This window comes from Pagrus major, chromosome 1, assembly GCF_040436345.1.
Source record: "Pagrus major chromosome 1, Pma_NU_1.0".
NCBI lineage: Eukaryota > Metazoa > Chordata > Actinopteri > Spariformes > Sparidae > Pagrus > Pagrus major.
The window spans coordinates 30,027,363-30,046,613 of record NC_133215.1 but is presented as its reverse complement, the minus strand read 5'-3'; positions in this window follow the sequence as shown (position 1 = coordinate 30,046,613).

Sequence of the window (19,251 nt, the reverse complement as noted above, 5' to 3'; positions counted from 1 at the left end):
CTCCCTCCATTCATTGTGCACAGGTGTGGTTCTCTCAGTAATTGAAAGAGACATGTGTAGTCAATCTGTCACATTATACCTCACACAAAAGAAAAAAGGCCAACAAGCAAAAAGTAAACATGAAGAGATGACACATCTAATGAATGAAAACATCGGCTTCATAGCTTTCATAAGCCTTTTAAAGTTACGCAATTATACACACTGCTTATATGTTGCGTGTACCATAAATATGTTTTTACAATCCCAAAAGCCCATGCCATGCAGTCATCAAACAATTAATTGAGGGAAAAAGTTTGCAAAGTACAAAATTATTTCAAGATGAGAGGGGTGAGGAGAATCCAATGCTCTGTTACGCTGTTGTTGTCTTTTGAAGGTGCTTTTTTATTCAGTCCACATCAATTATCCTGACGATCATCAAAGAGGAAATCAGTCAGGACAAAACCAACTTCAGAGGAGCCGTCAGCGCGGACGTTAATAAGTTGTGTAAATAACCGAGACTGTGTTATTACAGCGGACCGTCGAAAAAGTGTTTTCTAAATGCATCAATTAGCTTATATAAAATAGTTAGGCTACCAACCAATATTAAAAGCACCCCTGCAACATTATTTTGGAAGGTGTCCCCAAAATCAAGCTGATGGATGGCCTTGTTATTCCAGCTGTGTTCTGATTGGCTGTCAGTGTTTGTATCGTTCATCAAATCGCACTGAAAGTGATCATTGTTTGCCACTGTTGATGTTGCTGTAGTTGCGGTGTGGACTTAGGTTATAAAGATTTTTAAAACTATATATTTATAACTGTTAAAGTTATCGTTCTTAGTTTGTGTGGCTGACAGGCCCAGACATCCCGAAGGTGCTTGGAGTTGAAGGAAGGAAGAAGAAAAATTATCTTTATTTGATCACATATCATACAATGTACAACATAGTGAAACTGGTACTCTGCATTTGACCCATCCAAAAGGAGCCACGGGCAGCGGACTGTTGCTTTTTTGGGCATTTCCAGCCAGTAGAAGACCGCAGAGTAGAATCAGAACGCACTGGAAGGTTTATGTATCTCATCTCAGGATTCGCCAGGAGGAGCTCAAAAACATTGCTGGGAAAAGGGCAGTCTGGCCTACCGTATTTAGCCTGCTGCCACCGTGACGCTTCCCTGGATTAGCTGCAGAAGGTCACTGTATGGAGGTTAATTAGTTATTTGAATGTCTGCAATCAGCGATATGTTGGAGAAACGTCTCATATGTGTGAGTGCAAAAAAACATCTGTACCGAGTAATATCATATAAAAACATCATCTCATTTATTTTGCCTTGTTTTTCTTTAAAGGTCATTATACTTGTATTGATACTTTAAAGGTCATTATACTTCAAATGTGTTTATAACACTTACTTAATGACGCAAAATATGAATATATGCAGAAAAGTCATGCTGCAGAATTAAAACGAATAAGCACAATTCTGCAAATACAATGTTGGTAAATTATAGCCTTGTACCCTCAGGAATATGACTGTGTGTGTGTGTGTGTGTGTGTGTGTGTGTGCTGAGTCGAGCTATACTTATGAGGGCCGTCTCTTGACATCCCTTTGTTCCTGTGAGGGTATTTTGGACTGTGAGCACTTTGTTTTGGCCGGTCCTCACAGTGAGCCGTCATAGCTGATTTTAGGGTTAGCGGTTGTGATGGTGAGCCTCAAAGCGATGACCAGCTCCATTCTGTGTCTTCAAAAGTAACTAAAACCACTGTGTGTATGTGTGTGTGTGTGTGACTGTGTGTGTGTTTATTTTTCCATGCATGGGTGTGTGTGTGTGTGCCTGTGTCTGAAGATATAAAACAGTAAATAGAACATTTTAACCTCAGTGGGAATGTCTGTAAGTACCTTCATGCTGATTCAGGACCACTGAGTAAAGATGTTTTTTTGTCTGTGAGTGTGTGTGTGCGTGTGTGTGTGCGTCAGAAAGGCCTCAGCGGAGCTCAGTCTTTGAACTCCTCAGCTCGGGCTGCATTTGTGACACGCATTTTTGTTTGTGTGCGTGTGTGTACTTAAAGCAGTGAGTATTCCTTTGACACACATAAACATGTGTGTTTATGCTTCAATGAAGCATTTAACAAGCTACATAGGAAAATGTGACTTTGCTGAATCAACAATGTACAAAAAGAAAAAGTCCCATCCCTCCCTTTCTCTCTCTCTCTCCCCCTCTCCCTCCTTTCCTCATTCTACCACTATTCCCCGATCGCTCCGAAGCCCCATTCATATTCAAATTCACTTACAATTGAATTTTCTCCACCATATATTTAAATAACATACAGCCGCGATAACTGCGCTGTTTTACAATGTAATGAGTTGCTGTCTAAGGTCAGTGGTCACCATTATGATTTTATGACATGTAACCGTGAGGATCTCGTATATACAGATCACATACTGATGACCGTATTACAGGATATACTCATAATGTTATTAAACAATCCATTACTGGACTTAATGACCCCAGGCACTATTAAAAACTAAATTGGTCTCGGAAGCAAAAAAAAAAAGGACAAGCCGTTAATTCAACCATGAAGTCAGTTTCTGCAGACGGATAGGCGGGCAGATGAAAAGTTACACAGTCACACGAGAGGCGAGGAGATGAATGCACCAACACATCATTTAAATCTGGGCTCTGGTTTGATTCCTTTCCGCATGGTCCATTATTTTTTTTTTCTGCCTCGCTTCCAGCTTTTTAATGAGCGTCTTCATTCTGCATGTTACTGACTGAAGCTGTGCTCCAAGCGACAGAAATCTTTACACTCCAGTACACATTACAGAGCCAACGCCCTCTGTCCTCGCTCCCCCTCGTACCTCGCTTTCTCAGACAGTTGCCGAGTCCGCTACAGTCCAATTTGCGATCCACTTTAAGTGATACGTTCCCGCCTCTTGCCAGTGTTCAATATTTGCCTCTCAGCGAGGCCGTCTGCTCCTCTCGCCTGACGCCCACTGCACCTTCTCTCGTGTGTACTACACTTTTCATCTTGATTTTACCCTTCTTCATATCTGCTGTTGGTCCTTTGTGGCTTTCTTATTCTCAGTGTATTGCCTGCACGTTTTCTGTATTTCTGACGTGTATTTACTCCAGCTTTGAACTTAATGGCGCTGTAAGAAACATGGCAAAAAGATTCTCGGGGGTAGGAGCACAGCTGAGTGCTTCATCCCAGTCCATCAGGATTTAGCGGTAATATGACACAGTAATCCCTTTCCTGCTCAGGTAATTCAAATCTTGATTGCAATACACAACATTACCATATCATTATTTTAGCTTTTCATTTTTTTTTTTTAAATCCTGCAGTCATTATAAATGACTAGAAAGAACAAGAAGCCAGACTGAACTGAGATGTGTAAATTTGTGTTGTCAGATGATTCAGCCAAAAGAAAACATACAGCAACAAGCAAGATCATCAAGTATCGGCGTCAGTCTGAAGCGACAAATGTGGCAGGAAATAAAGGACAATAAATATCCGAAGGGTTTTCTCGTCTCCTTGGCACATTTTCATTCTGTCCGTGGATGAAACTAGCTACATAAAGTCTTATTTATACAAGGATTTTTTTCCTAAAGATTGATCGAAATTTGTGCTTCTCATTTTGTCTGAGAAATTCACATCAGGTGCACTGTGTAGTTTTGGGTAAGAAATTCTAAACAGAAGAGAAAGATCTTCATAGACAGATTTCTTTATGCCTCAACAAACTGAATAAACAAACTGATCTTAAAGGACAACACACAATGTTTTACTTTGTTTATATGTGGCGGACCCTGCCACCTTTCTAGCTATAAACAGTGTTCCGGGGACCTTATTTTCCTCTGAGAACAGCTTGTTTATTCAGTTATGGAAAAAATACATATTTCTGAGTTTGTATGATTACCTCATTAATATTGTAAATAATTAAATTCTGAGTTTTAATTTTCTTCTCCAAAACTACATCATGCCCCTTTTACATTACATTACATCTTTATATTAACAGTGGATCGAATAATTATGCATAATGTGAGAGCGGACACTTCTAGCTTCACATCCACCAAGAATTATTATGGTCTTGGCTCTACAGAGCATTTCAGTCTCTTTTAGCTCACTATTTTGCATTTACAGCCCACAACTTTACTGTTTTGGTTTAGTCCTACTGCTCCAATCAATCTTGTTTCCAGCAGAGGCAGCAAGCTTTTAGAAAGAAATAAGCTCCAAAAACTCGACCACAACAGCAGATGGATGAAGTCTGATGACTAGCTGGTTGACACAGTGGAGTATTTAGCAGCTGAAGAGCCAGATATTTCCTTGATGAGGTGGGGAGGAGAAAAAACTCACTGTTGGACTTACCTCAACCAGAGGGCAAGAAATATGACTTATCATGAGCGGTAATGTTGTTACATGTCATGTAACAAGTTTGCTATATGAACTTAAAGTTCAGCTGAAACAGAATGATATTTGCTCCCGCATATTTCTGTGTTTGCTGTAAGGCTGTCAGGTAAGGAGGGACTTGTTATTGTACCCAATAGCGTTAGTGCTGAATGTGAGTTACACCCCCCACCATGCAGCAACATGTCAAAGCAGCCGACTCCGACCGGATCACCGGGAGCTCAGAGTGAAGATGGCCGATTAAGGGATCAGGGGACTGGCCAAACACAAGCGGGATGTAACGCAGCAACCTAGACTGACGGCTGCCAATTTGACGACGGGGAACACAGTTTGGCTTCAAGCAACCCGGGGCCTAGTCAGCTAATAGCCCTGCCAATGTAAGCTCCATGACTAAATGAGCAAGCGGTAACTATCTAACATCAAACTGGCCACAGTTGTTCTCAGAATTTGTGTTTGGACCCAACACTGGCCGTGTTAACTTGGAGCCCGGAACAGTTAGCCATTTTCATACATCAGGAACCTCCGTAAATCACTGAGGGTTCAGGCAGAACAGCCAGAGGACATTAGAGGGAAAACCAGAAAGCATTGTCTCCATAAAATAAGATCCAGTTTCACCCAAATCAGTGAATAAATTCATACATTTGTGTTTTTGTACAGTAATCAGTGAACTACTCCGCTCCAGCACAGTATTTCTGATATGAAAACGTAGTTTTGTGCAACTTGCTCACCGCTTAAAGCTGAAGATTGATTGATGAGTCGATGGCATGAAATTATTGGTTGTAATCAGTCAGTACAAGCTTGGGTAAGCACATGACACTGAGTGTTACACGAAGAAATCGTGAATGATTTTGAATACAAAGAAATTCTTTATTTGTGAATCTTTGGCATATATTGTTGAGTAACTGTACAATGTGACTGTGGATGTGATCTAAGATGGTTCAAAAGAAATTATACATTTCAGCATGACTTGTTGGGTGGTGATAATGTATCACTGTTGAATTTACAGCTTGTTCCCACCAAAAATCTGTAATTTGTTTGGTCACGTTGGGGTAGGAGATCCATTGGAAGACACATCTGTTGTATCGACTCTAGAAACATATTGTTTTTGTTCAAAATTAGGTTGTTTGTGTCTGCTTGGATTGAAATATTTTGGTTCAGCTGAATTCCCTGTGTTAGCTGTGGTAGCAGCTGCCACACCAACTATAAAAAGCTGAACACTGGCTGACAGAAAACCCCAGTTTGTGCCTCTTAAAACATTGCTGCTAGTTCCTCTGTAGTGGCAGTAAACCAAGCAGCATCCTCCGGGGCTGAATAGCGAAGCCAACGCGGAAGTGCCAAAAACTCCAGCAGAAATAAACATGTTTACAGCCTGGTTTTCTATAGCTAATTTCCCCATTCATGAAGACTATATGGGGGATGAATTTTTATATAACTCAAACCTTTAAATAATATCAAGGCTTGAAGGGGAATTCCAGTATTTTTAAGCCTGGGCCTTATATTTACATGTTTTGGTGTGTAAATGATTCATACTGCCTAAAAATGTTGGAATCGGTCCAGTGGATCGCCTCAGCTGGCAGCCACAATACAGCTACAGTGGCTGCAATGAAATCCTTTGGGGCAACGCCGACAAAATTACAGCCATTAAAAGTGCTTGTTTTTGCCACTGACAGGCTGAGATTGTTCATCTAAGTGCCTGACAATGTTATGGAAATGATTCCTATGGAGAGAGACCCTTTCTCTAATAATAATACTAAGAAGAAGATCAGTTTTGTAACCAGAAACACAAGTCTCACTCAAAGCCTTGCCGAGCATTGCTCTGCCTATATCTTTTTGTGGTGAAAACAGGGGCTTCGTCCGAAAATGTTAATGTTTGAGAAATTTTAAGGTCAATTCCCCTCATGGATACATGAATCAGTGCCCCATATAGTCTGTAATGAGTGCACATCCCTTGAATCTGTACCACTAAACAGAATGCAAACAGATAATCAAATCACTCAGTTTATTTGAGGTACAATGAAAAACCACTCACAACAAAAGAAAATGTCCTCTACATGCAAATCCAAATAATCCAAATGCAGGTTCAAGTGCTGTTCACCAAAAATAGAGTCCAGAGTTCGGCAGATAACAACACTCTTCAGGGATTCGACAATAAACAACAAGATTGTTACAAAGTTCAGTTTCTCAAATCTGTCCCAAGTAAACTCTCTTCCCAACAAAACAATAAAGGATCTCTGGCAATGTTATCAGTTCTGTTCAGTTCACTTCTTCCCCCACGAGTAAATCCTCTTCCCAAACAAATCAATAAAGGATCTCTGAAAAAGAAGTTCTCTCTTTGGCTGTGGTCCGAGGTTATGTGGGGGCCTCGGCGAGGAAGACGTAGCTGCGGGTATTTCCTCCTGCCGGCCAGGGAAAGGCACAAATACTACTCAGAGGGACAAATGGCTAGAACGGACTCTGCTTTTTCTCCGCTGGCACTATCTTGATTTAGTCGACACCATATTTAAAGGAAGAGGGGCGGATGGCGGTGGATGCCAGAATCTCATTGGCAGAACAAGGGAAGTGTAACCGGAGTGAGAACTGAGAAAATATAATTGGAGAAAGAAAGAAAATATACATATTTATGGCGGATCACCCTAAAAACGACCACTTTCATATTACAGTGTCATTTGATCTACTGTTAATATAAAAATATTGACTAGAGCAATAGTGGATATGCTATAAGCTATGCTATATGACATTTTGTTGAGCTACTTTGTTCAGCTGGTCTTTTGATTAAACAAACTGAACAAGAGCACACAGGCTATGATCCCTTTTTAATCCATTTAATCATTGATGAAGATTAGAAATGAAAAAGAGAGATTCTTTCTGATTTATTTTCATTTCTTGCTCTACATTTGCCTCTTTTGTTCTCCTTCAGTGTGTCCTCCTCCTGCCCTTATTCTCCCTTTCTTCTTGTTTATTAGTCAGAGTCTGGGGCCTCAGGGTCAGTTTGGTCTGCCTGTTCTTACATTCTTTATTTCCTGCTCTCTTGCTTGCCCCCACCTGTCATTCCCGGTTTTTAATCTCTCTCCACTTGGCCATTTCCGTCTGGTACTTCCTCTCGGTCTCGTCAGACCCTCATGTCCTCTTCACTCTCCATAATTACGCATAGCTCTCGGGTCACCGTGCTATCGTGACTATCAGGATATTCTCTCAGGATATTCTCTCTTTGTCTCAGCGTCTTTCTCTCTTCCTGTCTTGCTGAACTCCGTCACCTACCCCTGTTTCAGCCCTGGCAATCCTAATTTGTTTCTTCACTCAATTCGTGCCCCCGCTGCCCCCCCCTCCCCCCACTCTACACACACGTACATGCCCACACACACACACACACACACACACATCCCTCTGTTGTGTCGATTAGTCAGAGCTGAAGGCCTGGAGTCTCTGGCTGATGGACACATTTGTCTGCTCAGCAATCTGCTGCTGTGCCAGAAGGGGCACACACATACCCGAATCCATGCGTGCACACGCGAGAACACAGACACACACACTGACAAAGATACACACACGCAAAATCTGTCAATCTGCACCTATGTCGAAGAGGAACCCACCATAACTAATGCCTGGGGTAACCTACTTTTGTTAGCTATCTTTGAGATGTGATTCATATTATTAGGCTACACACACAAGCATGAGCGCGTGCACACACACACAGGATATAGATCGATATACAGTGAGGCTAGCAGTGAGTTCAGACACAGAGGTTCTTATCTCTGAAATTTTGTTCCAAACTATCATCTAGATGAAAAATGTTTCTGTAGCTGCTGTCTGACAGAGGAGCTAAAACGCCCATCAAACACCGTGATAGCTGTTAATGTTCTGAACGAAAACACACCAACCTTCTTTCACACAGAGAGAAAAATATTAAAGAAGATTTGCATAGTTTGTTTTAAGGTAGAGGAAATCCAGGATGAAACACAAAGTAGTGAGAATTCTCTTTCATTTTGGTACAAATATGTGTTTATGTAGAATACTCACTGATCAAAAACACCACTCTTTGATTGGAACCAGTGAAGTTATTATGTATTCAGAAGCTTAACAACATACCACTGTAATGAGCCAGTATATTCACTCCAAAACCAAAAACATTATAATTATCTTTATTTTAATTAACAATCTTTATTTATATAGCACCTGTGTTGACAACATTAGTAGTGTACTTTGCATTTGGAGCCACAAAGTGCTTAATAAGTAGATAAATAAATATCAGATCAATGCAGATAAATAAATGAGCCAATAATTTAGTACATTTTTCAAGAATTTTTTAAACCAGGAATTTAAAATTAGTATTTTGAAATGACCCTTTCATCATGTAATTTTCACATAAGTGTAGTTGTTGCCAGTCACCACAGCCCCTAGGACGAGGACCAGGCTTTGAAGCGGATTTTTGATGTGATGCACTGTGGCCACTGTAAAAGAAGGGTTGGACAAAATGTCTCGTTTCACTGTCATAATGTGAGCCATTCAGTCTGATAGAATTTGGAAAGTCTAGAAGAGCCATTTACATCCTTTTATCCCTTGTGAGGTTAGCCGACTAAAATCAGGAGTTAGCCGCAGAACATCCAGATAATTCTTTACCCAGGACATCAAGCTTTTTTGGCTTCATGTGCCACTAAACAGCTTTAGGCATGAACGGGGCTCCATCTCTGACATTGTATCCAGATTTCCCTTGTTGGATCCTTGCGGTCACCTGACCCTCATCTTTCACCCAGTCACCCACTGCCTCTTAAACAAGTGAAACAACATAGCCTACTACCACAGTTTACCACAACAATGTCAAAGATATTCTGAAAAACAGCACACAGATACATGAGCTAACCTCTCCTTTGCTGGTTTACCACTCATATTTAATGTGAAGAGACATACTCTGAAAGATCAAAAGGATAGACAGACTCTCTGTTGTCGCTCAGGCAAACTGGTCTTAGCCAACACTGTGCTTCCATTGGTTGACACACACTCCGAGAATGAAGCTATGCCTGAAACAACAACTCATGATAGGAATTCTAAGTTTGTGCCAGTTGATCCACCAGATAAGCAGAACTGGAGCATAAGGATGATGATGAAAACAGTGGAGTGTCGTGGTGTGCAGTGAACAAAGCCATGTTGCACTGACCTCAAGACTAGGGTGACCAGACGCCCATATTTTCCAGGGACAGTCCCTGTTTTTGGTGGCCTGTCGCCGGAGATTTCCCCCTTTATAACAGACAGCAAAGTGACATAACATTTCACCTGCGGCAGGGCCTTCCAGTTGACATCTCAGTCACATTGTGCTAACTACTTGTTAGTTTTATAGAGAGAACTTCTGTGGAAGCTTCCACAACATTTTTCGTGGAAGTTAGTTGGGGGAAGTTTGAGATAGTTTAAAATAGTAGAAAAATAGTTTGGAAGCAATATTATTTGAATTTGTAGCTCAGTCTGTGTGATTCAGCTTACCTTAAAAAATAAAAACTTTAAAAATTCTTGAATATTCTTGTATGTTTTCCAAAGGGAGATAAAAACCCCTTTCACACTGGACAAAAACCACAACATCTAACATCTGGCTTTTGTCTTCAGTGGGAAAGGTTACAACAGGCTTTCATTCCTGCATTAAATGACTCTGCAGGAGTGTTTATCTGCTCCAGCTCTGCAGTGATGGAAACATGAAACTTGGGTGGAAACGATATTTTTTTTTTTTTACCTTTTTAACAGAAACTTTGCTTTTAAACCAGCTTTGTATCACTACAACTATTCTGGTTGTTGTAGGTTCTCCACCCTTTGAGCAAAATGGAACACCACTGCTTTGTTTCTTAGTTTTCTCTGTTCATGTAGCACCAGTTTCAAAAATATTTGCAGCCATTCATTTGCAGCAGTAAAATACTTTTCAAATGACATTGGCACATCTTCACCTACATTTTCCATCAGTCCCCATTCAAGCAGCACTCAAACATTGTCGACATAGTTTGACAGAGAGAATGAAGTGAAAGTAAAAACAGTGACTAAAAGCAAGTAAAGTAGACGGTACCCCATACACCAAAACAAAAACACACACACACACATACACCCCTATATTGCCATCAGTGGACTATCATTGTACACCAAACAAATGTGGACTTCTGTTTCTTAAAAAACAAAAATGGAATGGAAAATGTACTTTTAACATCTTTCTCCATAATATAACTGCTAAAGAAACGTGTGCATTATTAAAAGGTATAACATACTTACTTTCGAGTCCTGACAATATAATTTGCCATTTTGTTGTTGTTGCATCAGCACCCGTGACACTCATAAGACTTTAAAGTTGAGTATGCCAGTTCTTTTGTTTGAGTAACATGAAATTAAACTGTGATTAGAAATATGTTGTAGTAATGTGTTCAGTTTGTTATTTCAAAATGTGAAGATACAAGTTACACAATTTATTCATGTCATTTATTTAATTTTGTTTTTATTCATCTAATATTGAACACTGTGGGGCTCTACAGTATAGTACAGTACTCTGCTGTTGGTCCCATCATTTCCCTCCGAGGATTCTTTTCTGACTGCCTTTGAAGCAGTCCGAAGCTAAGGAAGTCAGTTGAGGCACAGTATACACTATCCCATAGGCTACCTAATCACTTCTCCAGGAAGAATCTGCTGCAGCAGCTACTGCAGCACTTGTGATTGATAAAAACAAGATGGAGGACTTGTGATGGCTACCACCGTGTGTTGATACACCCGCAATGTCTCTTGGGAGTCTACAGTTGCTGTGCAGTTGACTAGTTAAAATAACACACAAGAAACCGTCATGCTCCAGCTGTTTCCTATTGACGAGCTTCCTCGTCGTTTCTCGTGGAAGTCAGTTGGGGGAAGAGATGATTTAGAATAGTAAAATAAAGTGGAAAAAAAGAAGGGAAGTGGAAAATCAAACACCCTGGCTGTGGGTGATGAACGTCTGCTGTGGTTGTACGTCTCCTCCAGTCCATCCCAAGAGGAGCGAGGGGGATAAGAGGAGCAGAGGAGGAAGAGGAGGTTTGTCTGAATCAACATGTTTTTTAAGAGGGATGTGAGAAACTGGGACAGTGGTGGCATCGCTGATGTCCCTGGGCTCAGCGCGCTACAAACACAGGACACACACACATACAGAAATGCAAGCGCGAACAAACACACATTTACACACGAAGAGATTCTCGCGCCCTTGGGGAGCCCCGCTTTGAAAGTGCTTTCAAATGGTGCGGTGCCAAATCTCCATACATTATAGTCAGAATTTATATAAAAAGGCTGGATTTGCATAAATGTAGTCACATAGGGACCAAACACAGCAGAGAGAATATTCAAGTGGCTTGAGTTGTTAGTCCCTCTGACACACACACCACCTAGACTTACACCAACACACGTGGAACACTCTTTGACCCCAGTCCTATAGGTAGAAAATCATGTGATGCTCACACAGTACATGAACTTGACAGATGAAAATATGTGATTGGCGTCTTGAGTGTGTGGAGATCCCAGGACAAAATCAGGTCTATTAGGTGCCTGATTGCATTAGATATGCAAATGAGGCCCAGCTGGAGCCAAATCCCGTCGCACCTGTGGGTCCTTGATGTCCTGCAGCGACAAACCAGAGAGGTGTGTTTTTAATAGTGTGCTCCAATATGAAGGAGACTCTCATTCATTACAGTTAATCTCCAACATATGTTTTTAGGAAAGTACATTAGTGTGGCAGTTTTGGCTGAAAAACTCTTTGGAGGAGTACCTGGGGAGGGCCGAGAGGGCGGCACTTTTAATCTTAACTGGATGGGTTCAAAGCAGAGCGTGAGCAGATTTTGACGCGTTAAAAAAAAAGGGTTGATGGTGTCCCTCATGCAGTTTGGGCATACTGTTTCAAAGTGGGCTTTTTAAGAGGGGTGAGAATCAGTCCTGCATTTGACAGTGTCAATGTCAGCTTGTCATCAAGCTCCGCTGAAGCCTGATAACGACCCATTCATTTGAACCAGGTGTGTTGGGGCAGGAACCATCTAAAACATGCAGGGCAGGGGCGCATAGGACCAGGAGTGAAAAACACAAGTATACAGTACTGTATATCTATGAAGAGTATTTAAATCATTATAGTTTGTCTTATGTTATATTGTCGATAAAAGAATTGCACTCAAAAAATGGCCTAATATACCTTCAGTTCGAACAAATACAGACTGTTCCCATCACCCATCCAAAAACTCTTCTTACTCATCCGTTTATTAATTGTGACCATATTTCAGACCGTTAAGTCTTAATCCACAATTCCTGCATAATTTTCAAAATAAAATCCTTTCTGGGAGGCAGAAGGAATAATGCCCCTTGAAATGCTCAAAAGCTTTTAATAGAAAACTGCATTAACAGAGAAATACAATTAACTCTCCAAATGGAGATGTTTCCTAGTTAATATTCATAACAAAACTGAAAGGCCTGTCTTGAAAAAATCTGGTTTTCTCTCCACTTACTCTGTGCAGTCTTCTTTTAATCTGCATTGTTTACATCCATGGCTGCCAGCTTGCAGACATCTTCTTATTCTTTGTTGGCACATTGCTGAGCTTCTTTGCATTACTGCCATTATCTGTCAATGAGCAGGATAAAGTGAACCTGAAAGCAGGAATAGATCGCATCGCCAGTTGGCTTGCACATGTGCATGTGTCTATGCGCCTGCACACGATCTAAAAAAAATGGGGTACCAGTCAAAAACTTCACATGGAACCTTAAAGGTGCATAACAGCCACTATTTGAAGGGTTATTCTTGTTGCCACAGCAAATAATGATAATCATGTGGCAGTATTGCAGTAACATTATATATTTATCAGATCAAATGGTGGAGCAAAAGCAGAAAAAGAAGAAAATGTATGAATCTCCTATTAACAATACTATTTAAAGTATAAAGTTTCTTGAAACAGATCATCACAATGTAGGGATGTAAGTCAATATAGGATTATATATGGAAGAGTTTAAGATAAGATTCTCCTGAACAAAATTATATATTATTTTGCTTTTTTATGCTCTCTGGTCATGAATAGAGCTGGGTATAAAAGAGTATATGTGTAAAAAAAAAAAAAAAAAGATCCACACTATGTGACACATAGTGGTATATGGTATATTATAGCTGGAGTGGACAGGTCTGTGGACCGGTGCAATGAGAACCACTTGCACATTAATGTACATGCAGCTGAACACATTGTGTTAGATCCCAGATCAACTGGAGACCACAGTTCTGTTGACATACATGGACATGACATCAGACAGGTCAATACATATACATATTCAGGGGTCCACATCGTTAGCGAGCTAAGCTGGCACACAGGTGTCTGTGCAAGAATCCATAGGCGCTTCCATTTCTTACGAAGACTAAGACTGGTGTATGCAAGAATTTCATGTTAATTTTTCATAGAACTACTTTAGAGTCTATCTCATGTTACAGTAAGATGTTAAGATGGCAGGGAAGATCATGTGAAACTGTTCGCCAGGCAAACAGGATCCTATCCGACCCTTCTCGTGTGTTGAAGTCTGAGTATGGAAGGAGGTACAAGGTTGCTTTGTGTAAGCACAATCATTATTAATGTCAGCTGAACTTATTAATGGGAAGCTCCTGGAGTGCAGACAGAAGAGATAGTTAAGATCTCAAATAATTGCATGTTCAAGGCTCATGGCAAGGCTAAATTAATGAAGCATGGTTCTGCACCACTAGCAAAGCATGGAGTAGTCTGTGACAAGACTCCCAGGTAAAGCAGACCAAGCCAGTTCTGAAGCCGAACAAGTTACAGTTTTTTTCGATTGCTAAGATGCATTGGTCGAAACTGAAGCGATGTTCAAAACTCTTAACACAGTCTGCATTTCCATCATGCAGCTCAGCTCAACAGTTAATCTCATGCCCAAAAGTGTGTCTCACCAACAAAACACTTCATACTTGTCTCAAAAGAAGCTCATTCAACAAAACACTAGCACATTGTCTCACTTTGGAAACACACACAATCACTCTTAACAAACGGAACGACAAAATACTAACAACAAAGAACATTACATCAAATACATCTTATATTTCAAGTTTGAATGATTTTTGTCAGGTAAATCAGTATTTTATATAGGATCTTTTGCACTTTAATGGTTCTAAATTATTGTATATGATGTAATATATTGCAACAACACTGAGTCAGGAATGCAGAGATTTATTCAAGAACATTTGTGCTTTTGCATAAGTACTTCAGGACCATACAAAAAATAAAGATTACATAAACAGAATAATGCAGAATCTCAGAATTCCAGGGGTAGAATACAAATTACAGTAAGAGATAAAACTAAAAAACAACACATGTATACTGTAATATTCAGACCCTGTCATCTGCATTCGGCCACATGTTTTCCTCGACGTCACATCTTATATCTTCTCTGGCAAGGCACCTAGGGTAGAATCTTCTTGAATGTCTGATCCATCCCTGGCAGGCTTCGGGAGAAATATCTCCACAACCAGCATTCATTGCATCCAGCAAGGAGAGCTGGTTGTGTGGAGAGCGATCATAAACCTTCCACCTCCATGCTGAAAAAAATTCTTCAATAGGGTTCAAGAAGGGCGAGTATGGAGGCAAAAACAGCAAACTTCACCCGCTGCTCTTTGATCCATACTTGCACAGGAAAAAGAATCAGAAGCCACTCCTTTTGTATATGCTTTCTAATAAGGCCAAACGCAGATCACCTGAATCAGTTTTCAGCTGAAAACTACCATCAGCTGTTTGGAATTGCATCTTCGTTTTATTTATTTTTATTGTCAATATTTTGATATAATTTTCAATAGATTTCAATGTGGCTGCAGCAGAAATTCCCCGTGTTTTTTCCCCTATCATTCTGTTTTGAGTGTGTTTTAACTGTTTTGAACAAAGTGTGTTAGCATTTGAAAAATGTGCCGTTAAAGCTTAGTGTTTTGCAGGTGTGAACTAGTGAATGAGAAAAGACTTCATCCATTTCGGTGACTGTGGTCACTGAATGCACTTCGTCTCAAAGCAATGAAAAGTGAGACACAGTTTAGCCCACATGCATTTCTGTTTTGCAGACTGTGTTAAGAGTTTTGAACATGTCGCTTCAGTTTCGACCAATGCGTCTTAGCAATCGAAAAAAACTGTAAGACACCACCAGTGACTGAAATGATGGTGGAACAAGACGTGTATTTCTCGCAGAGAAAAGGTTCAGGATGTTTTTTGTTACCATGGACTTGACATTTTTTGCGCAGACAATTTTGAGGAAGTCTGTTGAAAGCAATGAATGCTGTTACACAGTAAATATTTGGAGAAGATGCATTCTGTACTCCTCATGCGTCCATTGTAGAGGTGACCATGTAGTTCTTTTCAGTAAGATGTCACACTGAAGTTGCAGTTCTGGATTATTAAGAACGTTTAAATTAATTCTATAGGCAGAAGGCAGAAGACGTGAAAATCGTGTTACGAAAGGGGGGCCCTGCAGAAAAAGTTGATTACCACTGGTCTAGGGTTTGCAGTCGTTAATTATTGATTAGTCGTTCTCGCAATATTTCTGTGCATTTTAAATTCGACTCGATAGACTTAACATTGTTGTTTTTCTGCCAGTTGAAATTATGTTTTGTCAGTGTCAAACTCTTTCGGATAGCTGTGCAAACACATGTAACAACATGACACATTCATTTGACAGCATGAATAACTAATTTAATGAGAATGTGGTTTGCCAGTATTCAGAATCATCCAATGCACATAATGCACATCATGAATTATGTAGATCCATTGTGAAGAAAAAATTGGTATTGGCCATTCTCTGTTTCACTGTGTACACCGTGTGGGCCTACATCCCCACATACAATCATATCATCAGCTCGACACCAGCCAGGCTTGAAATGGAGCCTGTTTTCCTCGCTGTCCTCTATTCTTTTAGATGAGTTGCATGGGTCTGCTTATAGTCAGTGTGAAATGAGCTGAGCTAAAGTGGTTTTGCTAGGGCAGTTATGCCTGAACCAGAGAGAGTAAAATGAATGGCTTGGTGTTTTACTTGGCTGGCTGAAGATAGGAAATACTGTTTGAACATGGAGAGGAGAGTTGTATTCACAGTAATGTGCATATGTGTGCATGAAGTGAATATATGATTATAGAAAATAATATGTGACGTGCTCGACATCTGTGTCGCTTTCCTGCTCTGTCTCTTGGAATATCACTTGTCACCTTGCCGTGCAGTGAAAGAATCACATTAGCAGCACAACAGCAAAAGGCTTCAGGTCCTCGGTGACTCCTCAGGATCTGTTTAGCAGCAAGAAGCGTTTGACAAAGCTTGCAAGCCAATACATGTTATCATGTTGTTTGTCACATGAAGCATGAAAATATGCATTTACAGTGTAAATGACATAGTGACACAAAGCAAAACAATATACTCAACTATACACATGTTGGCAGTAAGCTAGCTAGCAATGGACACATTGACTGTTTTTGAGAATATGCCCATGTGTTTGTCTGATATCAGAACTATCCAGTTCCTTTTATTATCTTCCTACTGTGTCTCTCCTTTTCTCTCTGGTCACTGTATGTTTACAAAGTAGGGTTGCTATGATCCAGAGCTGCTTTAGGGCAAGTGTGAGGAGAGCTCAGAGTTTATATTTTAAACTTTTGTGTTTTAAAAATGGATTAATCTTCAGCCCCAGCTCTCAACCAGTCTGCAGGAGCGAGCCAGAGGAATGTGTCTGACCTCCACTGTTAGGTCTTATGTACTTTATCTAGTCTTTCTTCATCCCTGTTGACTGCTGACTTGAGGTGAACTGTACAGAGAGGTAAAGGGGAAAGGGGAAGCAGAAGGAAATAACCAGTATCTTTGGTGAGTGCTGAGTTTAGTCAGAGGCTGAACTGAACTCAAAAACAGAAACACACACCCTCAGTGTCTGATGTTGCTCACGTCCTTGCAGCTTATGTACAGTGAATGCATGTATTCACCATCATAATTTGTAGCGTTAGCTTGTTACCTTTTGTTCATTAGCACTAGACACAAAGTACAGCTGAGCCAAAAGAACTTACATCGATAACAAGTGACAGCTAATTTGTTGTCCTATTTCAGCATCGGACTGTAACAAAGCTACGCCTCTGCCATTTTGGACCGAAGGCAACTATTATCAAAGGACTTGGTGATGCCAGGAAACAATCTTGCCTACCAAGTGCCATACAAAAATAAAACTGTTCTATTGCCACATATTTAATGCCTCCAACAAAATAACTTGTGTTGAACAATAACATTTTGTCTCTAAATACAAAAACTTCAAAATCATGGGTACAAATGTACAAACAGAAAAATAAATGTTATAACATAATACACCATATACTGTAATGGTAAATAACTGATGACTTACTTTTAGACGTTTTCTGTTGCACTTATGAATTGACTGTGACATTTGCAGATTTTGAGCGCATAAGATGAGATGAATTCTGCTCTATATAAAGAATCTGACCATGTAGATGAGCACCACTCCACACACACTGGTAGAAGTAATAGGTTTGTTCCCAGGCCAACTGTGTGGATAACTGAGCTGATCTTTTTTTGAAAGAAGGCTATGATTAAATCTACCAGTGCCATACTAGACACTTCTCTCCTAAGATAAGGTCAGTGTACTGTCATTGATGAATGTGTACTGTGAATCAGCAGAGAAATCTGTGGTGAAGATTTCACACTCCTTACACGGACAATCTTTACTGTCTGCAAATTTCCCCACAGTCTTACTACCCTTTTACCCAGCCATGTAAACCATGACACTTCCTCATGGTTAAAGGCAGGTATTGCTGAAACTGGTGGCGTCACCTGACTGCAACAATACACAGACATCTTAACATTAAAACTGCTAATTCTTCAAATTCTGTCAATAACTTTTGTTACTTTTTGAATGTTTTCAACTAAAATGAGTATTGTTTGATTTTTTGTATTGCCCCTTTAAGGGATCACCATCACCATGTCATTGGTATTCATCTGTTGGGGACCATGAATGTTTCTGCAAATTTCATCAAAATCCATCAGATAGTTGTTCAGATATTTCCGCCTGGACCAAAAAGGTAGACTGACAGCCTGAAATTGCCATTCTGGCCACGCTGCTAGCACGGCTGAAAAATATCTATTTCATCAGACACTTCTGTAGAGGCACAAATGCTGCCTTTATAAAGTACCACATACGGAAATTGAAAAGAAAATGTATCACACACGGCAGTAAATTAACCGAGTCATATGAGCATAATTATAGACCATATTGCATCCAAAAATGCTCTTGCTCTTGCTCAGAGCAGTGCCATGTGCTTTCAAAGGTCACACTGATCTGAGGGGAGGCTTTTAACCGAATGATGCCACATGTAAACAAACAGTGTTTTGGCCATTCATTATGGAGAGCTGCTTTGGTTCATCTGATGAATATTTTGTGCATGGCGATGCACTGAGAAATATAAAAATGAGGGGTTTTGTTGGTTAAAAAACAAATATCCTGCGTCAGACAATGGGCTCATACAGTATCTGTGGGAACCGGCAAAATGAGGACTGTGGACGTCTCTGTGAGTGTTCCTGAATTAATAAGAAAGAAAATGAGGTGAACTACGACGACCGAGTACCACAAACTGTGTGCTGCCTTTGTCTCTCCTAACTTGATTAAACAATCAAAACCAAATTCCATTCAAAATGGGGAGGAAACTATCAGATTAGGCGATACATTTCTGTTAACCTTTGTAAGAAACAAGGGAATGACTGTCCCAGCACTAATCTACATACCAGCTGTAATTGAATAAACATTATAAAGACGATAAATTTCTCGCGTTTTCCAAATCTCTACCCAGACCCAGGTTGAAAAATACTGGAATTTTCCGTTTGACCCTGATATGCTTTTTCCCCATATTTC